The sequence below is a fragment of the Sturnira hondurensis genome, unplaced genomic scaffold, assembly GCF_014824575.4.
Source record: "Sturnira hondurensis isolate 20B ecotype Veracruz unplaced genomic scaffold, ASM1482457v3 Scaffold0009087, whole genome shotgun sequence".
NCBI lineage: Eukaryota > Metazoa > Chordata > Mammalia > Chiroptera > Phyllostomidae > Sturnira > Sturnira hondurensis.
The window spans coordinates 906,733-927,533 of record NW_028081718.1 but is presented as its reverse complement, the minus strand read 5'-3'; the positions used below and the strand labels follow the sequence as shown (position 1 = coordinate 927,533).

At 42.7% G+C, this 20,801-nt stretch overlaps 1 long non-coding RNA gene across 1 annotated transcript; it reads right to left on the bottom strand.

The window, feature by feature from the left end:
- Positions 1–1,582: 1,582 nt before the first annotated feature.
- Positions 1,583–13,170, bottom strand: LOC118994087 (uncharacterized). The gene is made up of 3 exons (XR_005067990.1): positions 12,997–13,170; positions 2,918–3,043; positions 1,583–2,415 (listed from the first exon to the last, which is right to left on the bottom strand). It is a non-coding gene; the product is annotated as an uncharacterized LOC118994087 (long non-coding RNA).
- Positions 13,171–20,801: the final 7,631 nt, after the last annotated feature.

Sequence of the window (20,801 nt, the reverse complement as noted above, 5' to 3'; positions counted from 1 at the left end):
TCAGGATGTGAGATGCCTCACCGTATGATGCAGGTGTGAGGCTCAGAAAGAAGATACCAACATCAGCTTCATTAGTAAAGAATGGTTTTATGAAGGAAGCTGGACAATAAAGATGTGATGGAGTTCAACAGAAAAAGAGAATTCTGTATGCCAGAAAGAAGGCCCAAAGCCATCTTTAAGGGAAGTCATTATTCAGGGAAGACATGTTGAAGAAGAAATCCTGTTCAGAATAAGTATAGAATGTTGTTAAGCTGGATAAGGACACACACAGAGTTCTGGAAAACCTGGCCGAGGAATCAAGAACAGTAATACAGATAACAGAAGGTGTTGCAGGTTTTCAGGCAGGAAATGGTAAGAAAAACTTGTAGTCAGCGCGCATCAGAGGAATGACAGCTTCAGGACTCTGGCTGCACAGAGAACTGGATTTTGGGCCTCACTGGCATTAAGCTGATCATGAAGACAATTCAATTAGATTTAAAAATTAACTAAATGCAATCCATTAGATACTAGAGGCACAGCATTCCTTCAATATGTGCAATATAATTAGGAAAACAAATAATAATGATAATTCATTATAATAAATACCATAATGGATATGTTCACAGTTTGTAGAGAGTGCTACATCAATGCAAATGGATGAAAATGAATGCTGACTAGAAAGCAGAAAAGATAAAGCAAAGCTACAAATGAAAGGTGGCGTTTTGAGCAGACATGTGGATCTTAAAGGATAAGTAGTTTTGCAGCAGGCAAGATGGAAGAGGCAATTCAAGATGAAGGAATAACCCACAAATGTTAGTGAGCAGGCAGCCTCACCTAGCACATGGAGATGACGTTAAACTGGCCACTAATGGGACTGGAAGGAACACAGAGAAATACTATAAAGTAGGTTTGATGTCACATTAGGGCTTTACTCCATCGATAATGGGGAAACAATGAAGTCTCTTGAGATCTGGGATTAACACCTACATTTCAAAAATATCACTCTGCTGGTGGCATGGACAGTGGTTAAAAAACACAAGGCTCAGCCAGACTGAGTACTGTTCCCATAATTTGCTAGGTTTGTTAGTGGTAGGTGGGGTAAGCTGAAATCAGAAATGTCTAAATTAAAACCACAGTCTATATGCTATCTGCACTACCTACTATTTGCTGGAAGAAAACTGTATTTTAATAGAGATGAAAAGATCTGTAGAGAAAGTGAGCAAAAATAAAAATAAAAACTGATGTCAGTGAAGGCAAGAGTCATAGATTTAAGGTCCAGCCACAAAGACAGAAGCAAAATATTACAAATCTATGTCACATGGTGAATAGAAATGACATTGGTGACACAGATTTATATCACTGCATTCAGCTTTTCAGCTCTGTGATCGAAGTATGTTAAAATCTCTAGACCTGACTGGTGTCGCTCAGTGGGTTGGTCGTCATCTCACAAAGCAAAAAGTCACCCTTTCAATTCCCGGTCAGGGCACATGTTTGGATTGTGAGAGGCAACTGATTGATGTTTGTCTCACACATCAATGTTTCTCTCCTTCTCTTCCCTCTCTCTAAAATAAATAAACGAATAAAACCTTTTTTAAAATAAAGAAATAAAAAATAAAATCTATAATGCTGTTTATTCAGGTAAAAAATTAAGTGTCTAAATTTGATCACCTGTAAGTGACCCTGTGACTCCAGCAACCCACAGTGTTGTGACAAAGACCCACTACAGTAGGCTGGGCTAGGACCTCAGTGGCAAACTCCACATCCCTGGGGCGCTTGCCTCTGGCTGTTTTTGCGCTACAATGGCAGGGTCAAGTGGCTGCACCAAAGACCACAGGACCCCAAAACCAAAATACCTGCTATCCAGCCCCTTATAGCAAAAGTGGGCCAACCCCTGGACTGCAAGCCTGCAGTGACTGTACTCATGGCAACTGTGTGAACATAAGAATGAGAGATGATCACTGGTCTCCAAAACACAACAGGGAAACCTCGAGAAGCCAGCGACAGAGGGGCATTGACGGTACTTTGAAATATGCAGTTGTTGAAAGTTGTGAAAGAAAATGATGAACTAAAAATATGGAAGGCAGCAGAAGGTATAAAGTATTTAAAATCTGTCAGATAGGAATCCACGTAAATGTGAAAGAAAACTATGAAGAGCAAAAGGCCAAAGATGTAGAAGTGAGTGAGGCAAGCAAGGGACAGGGGTGAAGAACAGATGACAAAATGTCAAGACAAGGCCCTTCCTGATGGCCCTGCCCAGCTCAGCCAGGGCTCTGTTTCCAAGTGTTGCCAGAGCCCTGTCTCCCCTGACCTGCTCAGGTAGGAGGACACCCATTCGCTCACCAAGACAGGTGTCTGGAGGAATTACTCTTACCACTATGCAGGGATCTTTTCCTTGCTGCAACAAGCACATCACCTCTGGCACCGAACACAGGATCCCTGCTCAGGAGGAAGGAGATAGATCTGAACAAAGGGCATGATGAGTAAGCCCAGACCTCACACCCAGGAAGAAGCTGGGGGTGGAGCAAGCAGCACAGCACGGCCAGGGGACTGGAGCTGTCTGAGTGGGGCAGAAGGTGGGTCTCAGCTCAGAAACAGTACAGGGCCTGGCCCATCGCCTCTAAGACAGGAGTCCAGTGTTTTCCAGAATCTATCATAGAGTAGGAGGAAACCTAGGTTGGAAGGAAGAGTAGAAGGAAAGCACAGGAAGGAGAGAAGAATAGCATGAAGGGCATCACAACAAAAGCATATGATGCCAACGCTGAGAGAGCCTCCTTTCCCAAGGGCACGGTGGGGTGGAAAACTGCTGACTCTGAAACCAATCTGGGAGCCCTAAGTTCTCCCACAGCAGGTTCTTCACCAGGGAAAACCTCCTTCCTCAGAGAGCCCAAGACTAGGCAGGGCCTCACCCAGTGAGACCAGGACGAAGGTCCAGCCTTACCCAGGGACACCAGGCTGTGGTATTCTCCAGCATCACCTCCTGGTACAAAGTTCTCTGTGCAGAGTCCAGGCACAGCCAGTCATCCCGGCTGAAGAGCACGGTCACATCCCCAAGTGTCACAGACTCCTGTAACAGCAAAGCACTTCTGCTCGCCCAGGACCAGCTCCCCCACGGACAGACTCTATAAGAAGCTGACACTGGGCTAGGAGCTGACAACTCACAGGATTCTAAGGTCTCACACCAGCCCCGTGGGTTACTTTGGAGCCATCCACCATCTATGAAACAAGTATGTGCTGAGGGCCCAGGGGGTACAAAGGCGAATTAGCAGTGGGGAGGCAGAGTCCCTGCCAGCAGGGAGTTGCATCCAGCCCAGATCTGTCAAAGTAACTGAGCACATGTATTGACTTCCTCCCTCCCACTCTAACCCAAATTAAAGAAAAATCAGAATATCTTTAGAGTGATGCTGGGAAACTGGGGAAAGCACGTTCAGCAGAACAGAAACAAAGGAACCAGAGACATAATAAAAAGAATGCCACTTAATATTTATAATTATTAAACATTTATATGTTGGGGACTATGATGGGAACTTTGTATAGAGTATCTAGTTTCACAGCAATCCTATGAGAAAGCTACATGATTAAAGGATTTTCCAGGTGAAGAAATAGTTCAGAAAGGTTCAGTAATCTTCCCAAAATGCTGTTATGAAGTGGGGAGCTCAAACCTCAATTCAAGGAAACAGATCCCTATGTTGTCTGATGGGTTTCCATTGACTATGAAAAAATTTTAAAAACAAAAAACGAAACAAAGGACTGCGCCAGACACTAAAGGTACAAGAGGAAACTGTTGAAAAAGTAAGTTCTTCCTAGAGAACTCCAGTTGAAACCCCCAAGTGTGAGAAAGCAGAGAAATGGAGCAGATAGCAGCCCTTGTAGGAAAGAGCTGAAGGGGGTGGAAACCTGTAAGATGCTTTTGGTGGGTATTTCGTTGAGAATCCATCAAAATGTGATAAGCACATTAGTCTGACCTTGCAAGTCTACTTCTAGAATTCTACTACAAGAAATAATCACAACTACACAAAGATATTTATTCAAGGATGTTCAGTGAAACATCACTTCTAAGTTCATGGCTGTGACAGGCTGAGTCATGAACCTGTGAACGTTATATACATGACAAAGGGCCTTGGAAGAGCTGTTTAAATTACCAATTTTGAGATGCGAAGAGTATCCTGAATTATTATCCAGATGGGTCCAATGTAATCACAATGGTCCCTGTAAGAAAGACCCATGAGAGCTAGAGTGAGAAGAGGAGGAGGCAACGTGAGTACAGAGGCAGAGATGGGAATGAAGCCATTTACAGACGCAGCAAGGGCCACAAGCCAAGGAGCCCAGGCACTCATGGGACGGCGAACACCAGGCCAAGCAGCAGATGCCCTTGAGACTCCAGAGAGAACCTGTCCTGCTGAGAGCCTGACGGGAGCCTGAAGAAACTGATGTCAGACCTCTGGCCTCCAGAACTGTAAGATAATCAAATTATGTTGTTTTAAGCCACTGAGTTTGTGTTAATTTGTTCCAATAGCCATAAGAAACTAATACAATGGTGAAAATTACAGAAAATGGTGAAAATTGAAGAGTCATCATCAATAAGGGAATGGATAAGCAAACTATGCACATTTATTCCATTAAATGTTATGTGGCCATTTAATAGAATAAAGTAGATTTGTATGTCTGAAATCAGAATTTGACCTTGACATATTGTTGGATTCATATGAAAAAGCAAGCTGCACAACACTCTACTGTTGTTAAAAAATTCTTTATCTGTATATACATATACGCAGACACAAATATCTGAAGAATTCAACAAGCTGTCCACCCTGAGGAATCTCTGATATTTGCACAAAGGGCAGAAAAGCAATGTTTCACTCATTACTTCATATGCTTCCATTTTTTTTTACAGTGTGTGTGTACACTTGTTTTGAGTATTTTTAGTTTCCATTTTAATTTATGTAGGCATAAATTAAACTTTTTAGTTATGCCTCTTTTAGTGGTTTCTGTGACTTATAATATGCACTCTTAGCTCTTTGTAGTCTTTTTAGAGCCAGAATGTGGTTTCACACAGAATGCAAGAACCCCCCTTCATGCTCTAGTTACACCTCCCAGTCCAGGCAGCCAGCAGGGCTCACTGAGCATGCTCAGGGAAGGCAAAGGCACAGTGCAGCAGGGTGGAGGGTGTAGCAGGGCAGAGAGCATGCAAGGGAGCCATGGAGGGAGGAGACACTCCAAGCACAGCACCCTTTAACTGCCCATGCAGACTATGCTGTGTCCAGATCAGTATTAGGAATTGAGACTTGAGAGAGCTCAAAGGAAAAAATCTCAGTGGGGGCTTGCATGTATCAAGCAAGGCTTGTCAAACCATGTAGGTCAGCTACAAGCCATCAGTGAAGAAGACAGCCTCAGAGGCTGCCAGCATCATTTATATCTTAAATAGTATTGTCACTGCTCTTGCCTTGGCCAAGAGTCAAAAAAGGCACCCAGGCACCCCCAAGACAGAGGAGGGCTTTTCCAGTCCAGATATAAATGAACCTATAGCCACAGTTATCGCATGCATTACAGCCCCATGCATTGCAAACTCCCAATGCAATACCATATTTTTGCTTTAAAAAATCATGCCTTTCAAAGAAACTGAGAAGAAAAAGTATTTTTCCAGTTATTCAGATAGCCACCATTTCTAATGTTCTTCATTTCCTTCCTAAGATTAGAGTTCCCATTGGGCATTATTTTCTTTTAGCTTGAAGAACTTCCTTTGGCAAGTCTTGTTGAACAGGCACACTGAAGATAATTGGCTTCATTTTATTTTATCTGAAAGTGGTCTTTATTTTACCTTCATTCTTGAAGAGTATTTTCCATGGCTATTGAATTCTGGTCATTGTTTTCTCATCACTATTATTTCTGATGAGAAGCCAATGGACATTCAAATATAGATTCACTGTCGGTGATGTGATTTTCTTTCTTCTGTCTGCTTTCAGTCTTGAGTTTTGAGTGACTAGTCTAAGACTGTTCTGCCCAATATGGTGGGCACAAGCCACAAATGATTACTGATACTTGAAATGTGGCTAGTCTGAATTCTGATGAGTGATTATGTGTAAAATATGGATCAGATGATTTACTAGGAAAATACACATATATACGCATGATAGCTCAATAATTTCATATTAAGTATATGTTCAAAATAACATTTTAGATATACTGGGTAAAATAAAATATACTATTAACTTTTCTGTTTCTGTTTATTTTTTACATGACTACTAGAAAGCTTTAAACTATGCATGTGACTTGCATGCATGTTTCACATTATATTTTTATCACACAGCATCGGTCGGTGATGTGCTACGCTGTGGTTTTCTTTGTATTTATTCTCCTTGAGGTTCAGTGAGTGTCATAAACCTGTAAATGTAGGATGTTTGGTTGTTTGTTTTTTACCAAATTTGAGAATATTTTGGCCATTATTTCCTTTCCATGTATTTTGCCCCATGCTTTGTCTGTTCTCCTTGAACTCTAATAACATGTATATTAGAACTTTAACATTGTTTTACTCATAGCTGAAGCTTTTTTTCACCCTTGTTCTTCAGATAGGATAATGTCTATTGATCTACTATAAGTTTCACTGACATTTCCTTATGTTTAGTCCTGAAAGCTTAGCATACTCAGTGATTTTTTCATTTGTTTCAGATATTTATTTTTAATCTTCAATGGAGGATATGTTTATTGATTTTAGAAAAAGAAAAGGGGAGAGAAAGAAAAACATCTATGTGAGAGAGAAACATCAATCAGTTACTTCTCATCTGCACCCCAACCAGGGATGGGACCTGCAAGCTTTTGGTGTACAGGACAATGCTCCAAGCAACTGAGCCACCCAGCCAGAGCAATAATAGGGGAAACTGGTGACTATGGTGTTATCTTTGCAATTTTTCTCTAAATATAAAACTCTTCCTAAGAAATAAAAACTTTTTAAAGTGACAATACCAAAAACAAGTACTAATTCACTGCCTAAAAAGATATAATTAACCAATATGATTATTAAGCAATCAATATCAACTTCCATGTATCTTTTTCCCATAAGATAAATTACGTATTACAAGAAAACAAATAGACCAATGAATGTTTGTAAAATCAGCGAAGAGCCTATTTTTTCAAAAAATTGTAATTATTTCCTGTTTGATTTTTCTAACAGATAGCAGGAAAAAAATTTGCTTCTCAGTACCCTGGATAAAGAAAGAAGTTAAGATTGGATATTATCATTGAACTGCTTCAAATGGAACACCTCAGGTCCATAAGACTTAAAATCCAGTTAGACACTGAATTAGTAGTCCACAAAAACTGGCTCTAAGTTGCAAAGACACTCCCCTACAGCTTCCCTCAGCTAAAATCAAGTCAGCCTCTGCAGCTCTGGGGTGTGGGAAGCCCAGATTGACAAGCCCTACTTCTGGGCAGAGGGTTGACCAAGTAAAAGCTAAGTACTGTTTTGCACTGCATTTTGGTTCCCTGAACACAGCCATCTTCTTCTAGTTAAAGTCTAGGGACAGTCTAGCCTAGTGAAAAGAGACATACCAAACTTGGCAGGTGCTAAAATAACACTACTGCTACTGATACCAATGGCAGTGACAGCTACCATTCACTGAGATTTAGTACCACCGTGCACTGTTCTCAGCACTTTACATATGCTAAGTATAAAGACTGTCTTGTCTGGGTTCAAATGCCAGCTGTGTAACCTGGTCATGTTATTTGCTTCTCTGTGCCTCAATTTCCTCAACTGAAAAATATAAATATGAACAGTCCTCTTGTAAGGATTAAATGAAGTATGTACATTATTAACCCCACTTACAAATGAGGAACTGAGGCACCAAGAGATAAAACAACTTCCCCAGGGTCATATCCATAGCTTGGACGTGAACTTATGAAAAAAGTCCGAGCATCCACATTTTTAAGCTATGAGCTATCACCACTTTTTGCAAAAGCAGCCAGTGACTCACAGAGGCTTTGGGTATGGCAGACCAGAGAAGGCAGTGAAAGGAAGGGGGCTGGTGTTAGCAGACAGGTGGGACTTGCAAGTGGAAATATTCACCAAGGGTCTGAAATGACAGACAGGCTCTCTAGGGAAAAGTTCAGGAATGAGGACAGAGTTTCAAAAAAGATTTTCAGAAATGTGAGGACTAATGTCATGAAATCAATCTCAAAGTGAAAGCATCAAGAAAAAGAGGCCCACCTGTGAACCACACAATCACAGTTCGATTCCCAGTCAGGACACATGCCTGGGTTGCAGGCCAGTTCCCAGCGGGGGACTCACAAGAGGCAACCATACATTGATGTTTCTCTCCTCTCCTTCCCTTCCTTTCTAAAAATAAATAAATAAAATCTTAAAAAGAAAAAAGAAAAAGGGACCCAGACTTCCAGCCAAGATGGAGATGTAGTAGACACGCTATGCCTCCTCATACAACCAAAAGAAGGACAACAACAACTTTAAAAAACAAAAAACAACCAGAACTGACAGAAAATCAAACTGATGGAAGTTGAACAACCAAGGAGTTAAAGAAGAAGCATTCATTCAGACCAGTAGGAGGGGCAGCAGACATGGGCAGCCAGGTGGAAAGGACTCTCAGCAAGGTGGCAGCTGGTGGACCAGGCAAAGCAGTGGCTGTCAGACTGGGCAGTCCCACATTTGTGTTCAGATAAACCAGGAGGAACAACTAGGGAGCAAGTCAGACTGTGCAACCCAGGGTTCCAGCGCGGGGAAATAAAGCCTCAAAGCCTCTGACAGAAAACATCTATGGGGGTTGAGGCAGCAGTGGGAAAAACCCCCAGGAGAGTTTCACAGGAGAGTTCACTGGAGAGACCCACAGGGCCTTAGAATGTACTCAGGCCCGCCCACCCAGGAATCAGCACCAGAAGGGCCCAATTTGCTTGTGAGTAACAGAGGAAGTGACTAAAAACCAGCAGAGAGCGGAGCAAGCTGCACAGTTCCCTCTCAGACCCCTCTTCCACATACAGCATCACAACTCAGTGACATGGATTACACCGCCCTGCTGAACACCTAAGGCTCCCCCCCTTATACTTAACAGGCGCACCAAGACAAAAAAAAAATGGCTCAAATGAAAGAACAGTTCAAATTCCCAGATTCAAAATACAACTAAGCAACAAAGAGATAGCCAACCTATCAGATACACAACTCAAAACACTGGTTATTAGGATGCTCCAGGAACTCACTGGGTACTTCAGCAGCATAAAGAAGACCCAAGCAGAAATGAAGGTTGCATTATATGAAATAAATAAAAATCTACAGAGAACCAACAGTGACAGGAAGGAAACCAGGACTCAAATCAACAGTTTGGAGCAGAAGGAAGAAACATTAAACCAGAACAAAATAAAGAAACAAAAATTCAAAAAAATGAGGAGAAGCTTAAGAATCTCTGGGACAACTTTAAATGTTCCAACTTCAGAATCATAGATATGTCAGAAGAAGAGGAGGAAGAGCAAGAAATTGAAAACTTATTTTAAAAAATAATGAAGGCGAACTTCCCCAATCTAGCAAAGGAAATACACTTTCAGGAAGTCCAGGAAGCTCAGAGAGTCCCAAAGAAGTTGGTCCCAAGGAGAAACACACTAAGGCACATCATAATCACATTAGCCAAGATTAAAGATAAGGAGAGAATCTTAGAAGCAGCAAGAGAAAAGGAGAGAGTTACCTACAAAGGGGCTCCCATTAGACTGTCAGCTGATTTCTCAAAAGAGACCTTGCAGGTAAGAAGGGGCTGGAAAGAAGCATTCTAAGTCATGAAAGGCAAGACCCTACATCCAAGATTACTCTATCCAGCAAAGCTATCATTTAGAATGGAAGGGCAGATGAAGTGCTTCCCAAATAAGGTCAAGTTAAAGGAGTTCATCATCACCCAACGCTTATTATATGAAATGTTAAAGAGACTTATCTAAGAAAAAGAAGATAAAAAATATGAAGAGTAAAATGACAACAAACTCACAGCTATTAACTACCAAACCTAAAAAAAAAAGACAAACTAGGACAACAACTAAAACAGGAACAGAATCACAAAAATGGAGATCACATGGATTGTTAACAGTGGGGGCCTGTGAGGGGGAGAGACAGGGAAAGGTACAGAGAATAAGTAACATAAATGGTAGGTAGAAAATAGACAGGGGGAGGTTAAAAATAGTATAGGAAATGTAGAAGCCAAAGAACTTATATGTACGACCCATGGACATGAACTAAAGGGGTGGGGGGGAATGTGGATGGGAGGGGGTGTGTCGGGTGGAGGGGGGAAAATGGGACAACTGTAATAGCATAATCAATAAGACATATTTAACATAAAATATCGATTCCCAGTCAGGGCACATGCCTGGGTTGCAGGCCAGTTCCCAGCAGGGGACAAACGAGAGGCAATCATACACTGATATTTCTCTCCTTCTCTCCTTCCCTTTCTCTCTAAAGATAAATAATTGAAATCTTTTTTAATATATTTTATTGATTATACCATGACAGTTGTTCTATTCCCCCCCTTCATTCCCCTCCACCCACACACTCCCTCCCCCACCATTCTCCCCTCCTTAGTTTATAACCACGTGTCTCAAGTTCTTTAGATTCTATATTTCCCCCACTATTCTTGCCCTCCCCCCTATCTATTTTCTACCTACCATCTATGCTATTTTCTGTGCCTTCTCCCCCGTTCTCCTCCTCCCACCCCCCTGTTTCTAACCCTCCATGTGTTCTTCATTTCTGTGGTTCCACTCCTGATCTGGCTGTCCTCTTGGTTTGCTTTTGTTTTAGGTGTTGTTGTTAATAACTGTGTGTTTTCTGTCCTTTCACTGTTCATATTTTTCATCTTCTTTTTCTTATATAAGTCCCTTTAGCATTTCATATAATAAGGGCTTGTTGATGATGAACTCCTTGAACTTGACCTTGTCTGAGAAGCACTTTATCTGTCCTTCCATTCTAAATGAAAGTTTTGCTGGATAAAGCAATCTTGGCTGTAGGTCTTTGGATTTCATGACTTGGAATACTTCTTTCCAGCCCCTTCTTGCCTGTAAAGTCTCTTTTGAGAAATCCGCTGACAGTCTGATGGGTACTCCTTTGTAGGTGACTGTCCCCTTATCCCTTGCTGCTTCTAGGATTCTCTCCTTCATTTTGGTCTTGGCTAATGTACTTATGATGTGCCTTGGTGTGTTCCTTCTTGGGTCCAACTTCTTTGGCACTCTCTGAGCTTCCTGGATTTCCTGGAAGTCTATTTCCTTTGCCAGACTGGGGAAGTTCTCCTTTATTATTTGTTCAAATAAGTGTTCCACTCGTGGCTGTTTCTTTCCCCCTTCTGGTACCCCTATAATTCGGATGTTGGAACATTTAAAGATGTCCTGGAGGTTCCTAAGCCTCTCCTCATTTTTTGAATTCTCATTTCTTCATTCCCTTCTGGTTGGATGTTTCATTCTTCCTTCTGGTCCATTCCATTTATTTGAGTCCCAGTTTCCTTTCCATTGCTATTGGTTTCCTGGACCTCTCCCTTCATTTCAATTAGTTTAGCCTTCATATGTTCCTCTAATTTGTGACTGTAATCTACCAATTCTGTGAGCATACTGATAAATAGTGTCTTAAATTGGGCTTCTGAGAGGCTGGCAATCTGTTGGTCGCTTAGAGTTATTGGCTCTGGGACTTTGACTTCCTCTTGCGCCATTTTTTGGGCTGTTTGTGCCTGTTAAGTAGCAGGATCGGAGCCCTAGGTTTTCACCAGAGCAGGGCAACTCAGTCGCTGGGTTGTGACGTTGTATGTGGGGGCGGGGTCAAAGAGGTACAATGGCTTCTCTCTGCTGCCCGCTGCCACGACCCCCACCGGCACCTCAGCCACCACTGTCACCAGTCCCACGCGTTTCGTTCCACTGAACGCGAGTGTGCCACCGCTGTCAGCTCTCCACCACTGGGTTCGCCCCCTGGGGCCTGCGTGGTCCGTCTCACTGTGCGCGAATGTGTGACCTTGGTCAGTCTGCCCCGCACCCCAACTGGCTTTGGGCTGCCCGCACACCTAGCGCCTAGGTCGGGGGATCTGTCCTGCCCGACCCAGCTCCACTGCTGGTTCCGCCTCTCTTACCGTCCCCGTTGAACGGTTCGTAGTTGTTGGACTTCCGTATAATTCCATTTTCTGGTCTTTGGGTGTGTCCTAGTTCTCCAAAACTTGTGTTGTAGTCAAACTTGGTTGTGGGAGAAGGCACAGTGTTTCCACTTATGCCTCCATCTTGGCGGAAGTCCAATAATTGAAATCTTTTAAAAAAACATAAAAGAAAAGAAAAAGGGGCCCAAGGAGGGGAAGTAAAAGGGAAAAGAATCAGAGAAGATGTAGGCAGGAGTCAGGTGGCTGAGAGGGCATGCGGACAGTTTAATGTCACAGCTTCACACAGAACTCCTAAGAAAGAGGGAGGACACCTGGGCAAGGCCCAGCCCTCTGCCCCCCACCCCAGGGTCAGCCTCAAAGCCCAAGCCAAGTGGAAGCCCTTCTGGATGCCCACCAATCAATCCTGACCTTCAGCATCTGCTCTGGGATCTTGCCTCTGCCTGTTCTGGGATGTTTAATCACTTCCTAAAATCATCACCATGAACTTCTTGAAAACAGAAACAACATCTCTTCTTGCTGTATTCCCCAGTGTCCTGCATAGTACCCTGAACATAGCTGTTGCTCAATAAAAGTTTGTTGAAGGCACTTTTGGCCCTTCCATGTCTCTGCCTCAAGTGAGACCACACCATCCAAGAAGACAAAGCCTGCTGAATGCCCGTACTCCTCACCAAGCGCTTCCTGTTCAGTGCTGCCCAGTCCTTGGCTATGAAGTGGTGGGTGAGTTAAAAGTGACCTCAAGACAGAGGGTGCACACTTCTCAGCAGCTCTTTGATAAGTCCAGGATATGGGGGGAAAGTTACAAGGCTCTGGATTCTCCGCAGTTCTCACTGTAAAGAAAACTACCTGAACAGAGAATGGAAACATGCCCACCATCTCTGAATCCAGAAGGCAGTTCAGGAAAAAGACAACCTTCACTTACCATCACCTGTGCAGGCAGAAAATCCAGGGCCATTCTTTCCTTCTTAGTTTCCTGCCAAGGGAGAGTGGAGTGCTATCAGGGTTGATCTGGAGAAGGAAAGGGTATCATGAGGAATTCTGGAGTCAAGGGGTGGCTTGCAGAGAGGCAGTTACGGCCAACCATAATGCCCAGCAGGTCCCAACAAAGCCACTCCACAGAAATGATGTGAACTGAGGAAAAAAGTGTGCTTACCAAGCTGAGAAGCATAAGACAATTTGTCAACCCCTTTTCTCTGTATAAACCATACTTCTAATTTCTGTTAAACTGACACTTCTGTTAAATTGATGCTTTAACATCCACCAAGGGTCTATTATCGAACTGTGATTCACCCACTACACACTAACAGTCAGAGAGGATGTGAACTTCCCAGGCCACCGCTTTCAAACACCACCAGCCAGTCCTAAGCCTGTGGGTCCTGCTGACCCCTTTCCTTCCAGAAGAAACCACAATGAAGGTGTCTGCCCACATTTCCCTCTCTCTCTGCCTCAGGATGGAGCCAGGGGCTTCCCCTGAGCAGCCTGCCTGGAGGACTGTGTTCTCCCTCAGAACAATGAGTAGAACATAATCTGCAAACTGTCCACGTCTGTCTGTCTGTCTCTCTGCATCTACTTTAGCATACTTCACCCAAGGGAACATGGTTAAAACATGTGCTGTCACACAAGATGAATGACAAGAGTGTTGCTCTGGGGCCCTCCTAAACACAGATTCCATAGGTACCTCCTCTTATAGCAACCACAGCTCACACAGCCCTCTGCCTCTCATACCTAAACCTGGCTTGGAAAAGCCAGGTAAGGGAGTGCCTGGAGCAGCCAGACAAGCATCAGAGAAGGGCGTTGGCCACAGCTGCCTGCACTGGCTGCCTGAGTTTGCAGGCTTTTGGGGTATGGCACCTGGCATGAGAGCTCAACAGACTGGGTATAGTGTATAACCTCAGATAGCACACCTCAGCGTGAGTGCAGCTGCCCTACAAGTAATCATAGATACTATAGATACTATAGATACTATACTATTTAGCACACCTGCTCCATGCCAGGAGTCTTGAGTGCTTCTCATGTATTATTTGTAGTCCTCAAAACAACTCTAAAAACTAAGTATTACTACTCCATTTTACAGGTGTCAGAGACTGAGAACTAGGAAGCTTGGTGACCTGGCCAAAGAAACAACAGTGGTTAAGTATTAGAGGCTGAAAGAGAATCCAAAGCCCAGCCGCTCTACCTCAGTCTCTTTATCTGTAAAATGAGGGACGTGTACAGCCAACCGACGTGTAACAGCCGCTCTACCTCAGTTTCTTTATCTGTAAAATGAGGGACGTGTACAGCCAACCGACGTGTAATTAGAGGATGAAATGAGTCAATTCATCTAAGGCGGCAATTTTCAACCTTTTTCATCTCATGGCACAAATAAACTAGTTACTAAAATTCTGCAGCATACAAAAATATATATATTTTTTGCTGACTTGTCAAAAAGTAGGTACAATTTTGATTTCATTCACATCGGATGGCTACCTTTTTTTATTTGACCATCTAAAAGGAAAGAGAGGTCAGTGCCCCTGACTAGTCAGGTGTCGCATGTTTTAAAAATTCTTGCACTGCACGGGGTGAAAATCGCCAATCTAAGGTGCTTGAACAGTGTCCGGCAAAGCTAAGTTCTCCATAGACATTAGCTACTGTTTATTTCACTTAGAAGTCCCACTAAACACAGCCACAAAAGACTCACACCCACAGCTGTCCCAGGCACCCCAACTCCCTGCCCGAAGAGCACCGAGCTCAGGAGGCGGACAAGCGACCAGGCGTGTCCCAGGTGCCCAGCCCAGCCCCCTCCCCCTGCACACGCCCCACGGAAGTGGACTCTGACACCCCAGCAGGCCGGAAAAAGCTGGGGAGTCTTGCAGGCCAAAACAAGCGAGGGAGTTTCGCAGGCCAAAGCGGGGCGCCCCAGCGGAGCCCGCATCACGAGCCCCCAAAAGGCCTTCGAGTCCAGCAACGCCACGGGCCGGAAGAGAACTACGACTCCCAACATGCCGAGCTCTACACTTCCCAGAGGGCACCTCGAAGCGGCCACTTCCGGGAAGCGACCTCTCCCTGCCCGCTATACCTGCTTTAGGAAAAGGGCCGCTTTGGTAATTAAGGGCCTCGTTCGAGGCAGGTTGTAGTACAGGAGCCCCAAACCCAAACCCAGGAGCTGCTTAAGTATTCCTGATATTCCGAAAAGAATATCCGGAAGACGAAGAGATATGAACACGCTGTTTATTATTCATATTACGTGGGAGCGCACAGACGGCCGCCGTCCGGTCAGTGCGAGACCGCACCTCCTCCAGTCTGAGGCTCATCATAAAGAGTTCCTGACAAAGGCAGCTTGGGTTCAGGTTGCACAAACCTACGTGTGGCCCAGAGCTACACTACTGCAGAGTGTAGGTGCAGATGGAAAAGGTCAAGAAGCAGTCACAGGACAAGAAGCTGCTCCCAAAAGGGGATGAGGAAGGAGTTACAATCCATTCCCAAAACAATGCTTGACTCTCTGACTAGCCCTCAGTTACGGAAGGGAGAAAGGACCCCACTCTCCACTCCCACTTGGCTCTTCTGCCTCGGATTCTTCGCGTTAATTCTCCCTGTGGGAGAACTGTGTTGTGAGCGTGTTGGCACATTTCATCCACAAGGAGTGTAAAGGCTACACCCCAAGACTATAAGCCCAAGACAGAAGCTAAAGAGACCCAGGAGGAGGGAACACCACCAATTGTCTGCGGCAGTCAGTATTGTAATATTCTTGTACAGGGTGGGAGGCATCCACCCCAGAAGTTGCAGTTTCATTTGCAGTCTCATTTCTGTGTTCAGTACGTATGGGTACAAGCTGTCATCCATCTACCTGCCATGCTGACAGCCTCCCCACACCATCCCAAACGGTTAACGTGAGCTATGGCTTGTTGTGGTTAGCCTGCTTCCTCACAAGGGAAAACACCTTCTCACTTGTCTGTTTGAAGAGGGTGTCAGAAGCCTTCCAGCCCTGCAGCCACTCCCAGCATGTCTATTTCACAGGGTGAGTCAACCATGGCCAACCCGCAGAGGCCCCAGTCAGGAACTCTGTGCAGACCCAACAGGCTGGCGGTAGTTCTCAGCAGCCAGCATTACCACCCATTGGAAGGTGTTGCTTCTGCACAATTCAACAAGACAACCCTCAAGAATTTGATGGAGAAACCAGGTAAACAAGGTCATAATATACATTCTATGAAAAGAGAAAGAACCAAGGTTAATTCAAATCATAAACCAGTTTCTGAGTCTGCAGGACTGGCAGATGAGAAGACTCCCAAATGCAAGACTTTTGCTGGCATGAAACTAATCAGCGGCAAGCTGATCGACCCTCTTCATCTGTTGGTTAAATGTCTCTGGTAACACCATCTGGGCTCAGGTAAATTCTGCTACATTGATGATGCATCAGCCATTCTCAATAACTCCACATCAAAGGAAGAAGGAAAAATGAAACACTAGTGTGAAGAAAACTGGCTAAGTTCAGGACCCAGTCTAGTTCATAGTTAAGAAATTAAGTTTTGCAGTCAGCTCACTGAATTAGAGTCTACTTTCCATAACTGGTCTACTTTCCATAATTGGGTATAATAGATTTTATTGAAACATACTTTTTCCCCTAAAATCATCCTCATTTTTATCAAAAAGTCAAATCAAGGGCAACTCATTTGCTGTTAAGTCCAGTTTCAATTCTGCCTGATTACTGCATAAACACAACAGGACTACCAATAGATCATATAGACTCTTTAAGACTACTTTGCTGGAACTTACACAGGGAACATTTAGACTGAGCTTCAGTCAGCCCCCACACACCTGCCGCAGGCTTGGCCTGCAGGGAGTACCTACATTCCTCAAGTTCTTGAGGTTTCCATCATTTCTTAAGGTTCCTCTTTGCCATTTTTCAGGAAAGCAACCTTCACTCCTTACCTGGACAGACTGCCATGAACCACATCACCAAATACAGTACCAGGCCATTTCTCTAGTGGGCTTTCATTGGTTTCAACAGCCAACCTCAGTTCCCCAAGGCTTTCTGGTAACAACCAATGTACAGGCCTGCCTCCAGCAGGCCTGATATTCCAGGCAAAGTCTTGGTTAATAAAATCACAATTGGAAACTGGTTTTATGTACCCTGTTGTGAAATCAGATTCCTATTGGATTCATGCAAACAAACATATTGCCATGGAAAGAATACTATTCACTCATTAAGAGCTTCCAAATCCCAGAGGGATCAGGAAGGGAGAAAAATATAAATGCCTCAGTACTGCTTACAAAAGTATACTTTACCAAATTGCTTTAAGAAACAAAGTTTTCTTATGTCTGAAAAACAAATAAATCAAAAATTAGCAACATTTTCAACAAAAAGTTACAAAAGCACAATTATCTTCAGTTTATTATGTCCCATAGTTAATTTTTGCTTATCCTGAATATCTGCAAGCACCTCTATAAATCCATTCATATCACAGAGCTCCAGCAATCTTCACTCAATTCAAAGTATGATCTGAAAATCTATCCTCAGGAATATGCAATCTGAAACATGCCAGAGTCTTGTCCATGAACCCCTCCTGAGACATATTCTTCCAAATGCATCAGAGTAAAATGATGACTGTTTTAAAATGACAGAACTTAAAATGATATGGTTACAGAGTTGGGTCTAATGCAATTGACAAAGGAATTTGCTTTCCTGCAACAACATTTTAAGACAATAACTAAAGTTACAAATTAAAGTACATCAGAATTCATATAATCTCTAGAACATGTACTTTAATAATAGAAATATGTGTATACAATTAGAACATACTTATTACTTCTCTATTTGACAAAGTTTCCCATGTATTTTAAGCATATTAAATAGGGCTAATTACCAATAGTTCAAAAACTTCTTTTTTATAAAAAACTTCTTTTATAAAGTAGAACATCTGCTTTTAGATGTTCTAGAGATTATATGAGTTCTGATATACTTTAATTTGTAATTTTAGTTGTCTTAAAATGTTGCATTTTAAGAAGTATTAGAACATTTATAGGACTTCCGCCAAGATGGAGGTGTAGGTGGAAACACTGTGCCTTCTCCCACAACCAAGTTTAAAGACAGCAATGTTTTAGTAAACAAAAACGCAGGCAAAACACAGAAAATTGAACTATACGGACGTCTGACAACAACGAACCATTCAGCCAGACCGGTAAGAGGGGTGGAGCCAGCAGCAGAGCAAGGTCAGGCAGGAAAGATTCCCCCCACCGAGGCGTGCAGGCAATCCTGGGCAGATCCCAGGTATGGGGTAGCAATGGGTGGACCCAGTGAGGGTGCAAGGTAGCAGACTGACCGTGGTCACACATTCGCACACAGATAAACCAGTGAAGGAGCGAGCAGTGAGACAGACCACACAGGCCCCAGCAGGGGGGAAGCAGCAGATGAGACCACCATTGCCCCTCTTGGACCCCACCCCCACATACGGTGTCACAAACCAGCAACTGAGTTGCCCCACCCTGGTGAACACCTAGGGCTCCGCTCCTTCTACATAACAGGCACAAACAGACCAAAGCATGGCTCAAGAACTCAAAGCCCCAGAGCCAATAATTCTAAGCGACCGAGAAATAGCCAACCTATCAGATGCACAGTTCAAAACACTGGTGATCAGGATGCTCACAGAACTGGTTGATTTTAGTCACAAATTAGAGGAACAAATGAAGGCTAAACTGATTGAAAAAAAAAAGGGAAATACACAGGAAACCAACAGTGATGGAAAGGAAACTGGAACTCAAATCAAGGGAGTGGACCAGAAGGAAGAAAAAAATGACCAAACAGAAAAATATGAAGAAACAAGAATTCAAAAAATGAGGAGAGGCTTAGGAACCTCCAGAACATCTTTAAACGCTCTAACATCTGAATTATAGGGGTACCAGAAGGGGAAGAGAAAGAGCAAGTAGAAAACTTATCTGAACAAATAATAAAGGAGAACTTCCCCAGTCTGGCAAAGGACATAGACTTCCAGGAAATCCAGGAAGCTCAGAGAGTGCCAAAGAAGTTGGACCCAAGAAGGAACACACCAAGGCACATCATAATTACATTGCCCAAGATTAAAATGAAGGAGAGAATCCTAGAAGCAGCAAGGGATAAGGGGACAGTCACCTACAAAGGAGTACCCATCAGACTGTCAGCGGATTTCTCAAAAGAGACCTTACAGGCAAGAAGGGGCTGGAAAGAAGTATTCCAAGTCATGAAATCCAAAGACCTACAACCAAGATTGCTTTAGAATGGAAGGACAGATAAAGTGCTTCTCAGATAAGATCAAATTCAAGTTCATCATCACCAAGCCCTTATTATATGAAATGTTAAAGGGACTTATCTAAGAAAAAGAAGATGAAAAATATGAACAGTGAAAGGACAGCAAACTCACAGTTATTAACAACCACACCTAAAACAAAAGCAAACTAAAAGGACAGCTAGATCAGGAGTGGAACCATAGAAATGGGGATCACATGGAGGGTTAGTAACAGAGGAATGGGAGGAGGAGAAGGTACAGAAAATAAATAGCATAAACAGTAGGTAGAAAATAGATAGGGGGGAGGGCAAGAATAGTAGGGGAAATATAGAATCTAATGAACTTGAGAAACGTGGTCATAAACTAAAAGGGGGGAATGGTGGGGGAGGGGTGTGCAGGGTGGAGGGGAATGAAGGGGGGAAATAGAACAACTGTAATGGCATAATCAATAAAATATATTTTAAAAAATTAAAAAAGAAGTGTTAGAACATTCATAAAAAACTTTTTTATAAAGTAGAACATCTACTTTAATAATAGAAATATGTGTATACAAATAGAATATACTTATTACTTCTCTATTTGACAAAGTTTCCCATGTACTTTAAGCATATTAAGTCAGCCTAATTACCAATAGTTCAAAAACTCAATTTTTTATAAAAGAGGGAGAAGAAGTCCCTGAGGTATTCCAGGGGCCCATTAGAATAACTCAAAGTCATTTCTCAGTTGAAAAGTCTCTTAAATTTAAACTTTGGAAAGGCTGTCCAACTTAACCAAAAGAGGATAAAATAAACCATTTGTAAAACAACACATTTTTCATAGTAATAACTTCAAAAGACATTAATTAAACTTAAAACCAGTTTTCACATCAAATAATTTGTCCAGACCACATGATCATGTTAAATTTATATGTGTTTACTTTCTTTAGTAAGGCCAATAAAATACTACACCATAATTATACCATCCAGAGGCAGAAAACACACCATGGGTAACACACAAACACTTATCACATAAAGTCCATGCACATGAATACTGAACACATAAAGACTCTATGCATAATTTGACCTACTAGTTTGGGTAGAGAAAGCACAAGATGTGAGCACACATCTTTGTTCACCCTTTTGCTTCCCTCTACACAATCCTTCTGCAACTTCTTAAATCCCTTTTAGTTTGCCCTTTTAATTCATTCACAAATTAGAACCATCTGCATTTAATTCTATTTCATTTGAAATATATATTGCCATAATTTACTTTTTATTACTAAAGCCATGATATTTCCCCTAACTTAAATGTTAGTAATTAGCATTCTTTAGGTTGACAAATTTATGAATACATTTCAAAAACCTTATCCCATTTACTAGACCTTTAGCAAAACAATTCTAATTAGTCTAAAATGTGAACTAAGCTGCTGCTTTCCAAAACAGAAACAAAAACAAAATCTAAAGCAAAGACAAAATTTTAAGAAGAGATTAGGGCTAGACTTAGAAGAATCTCA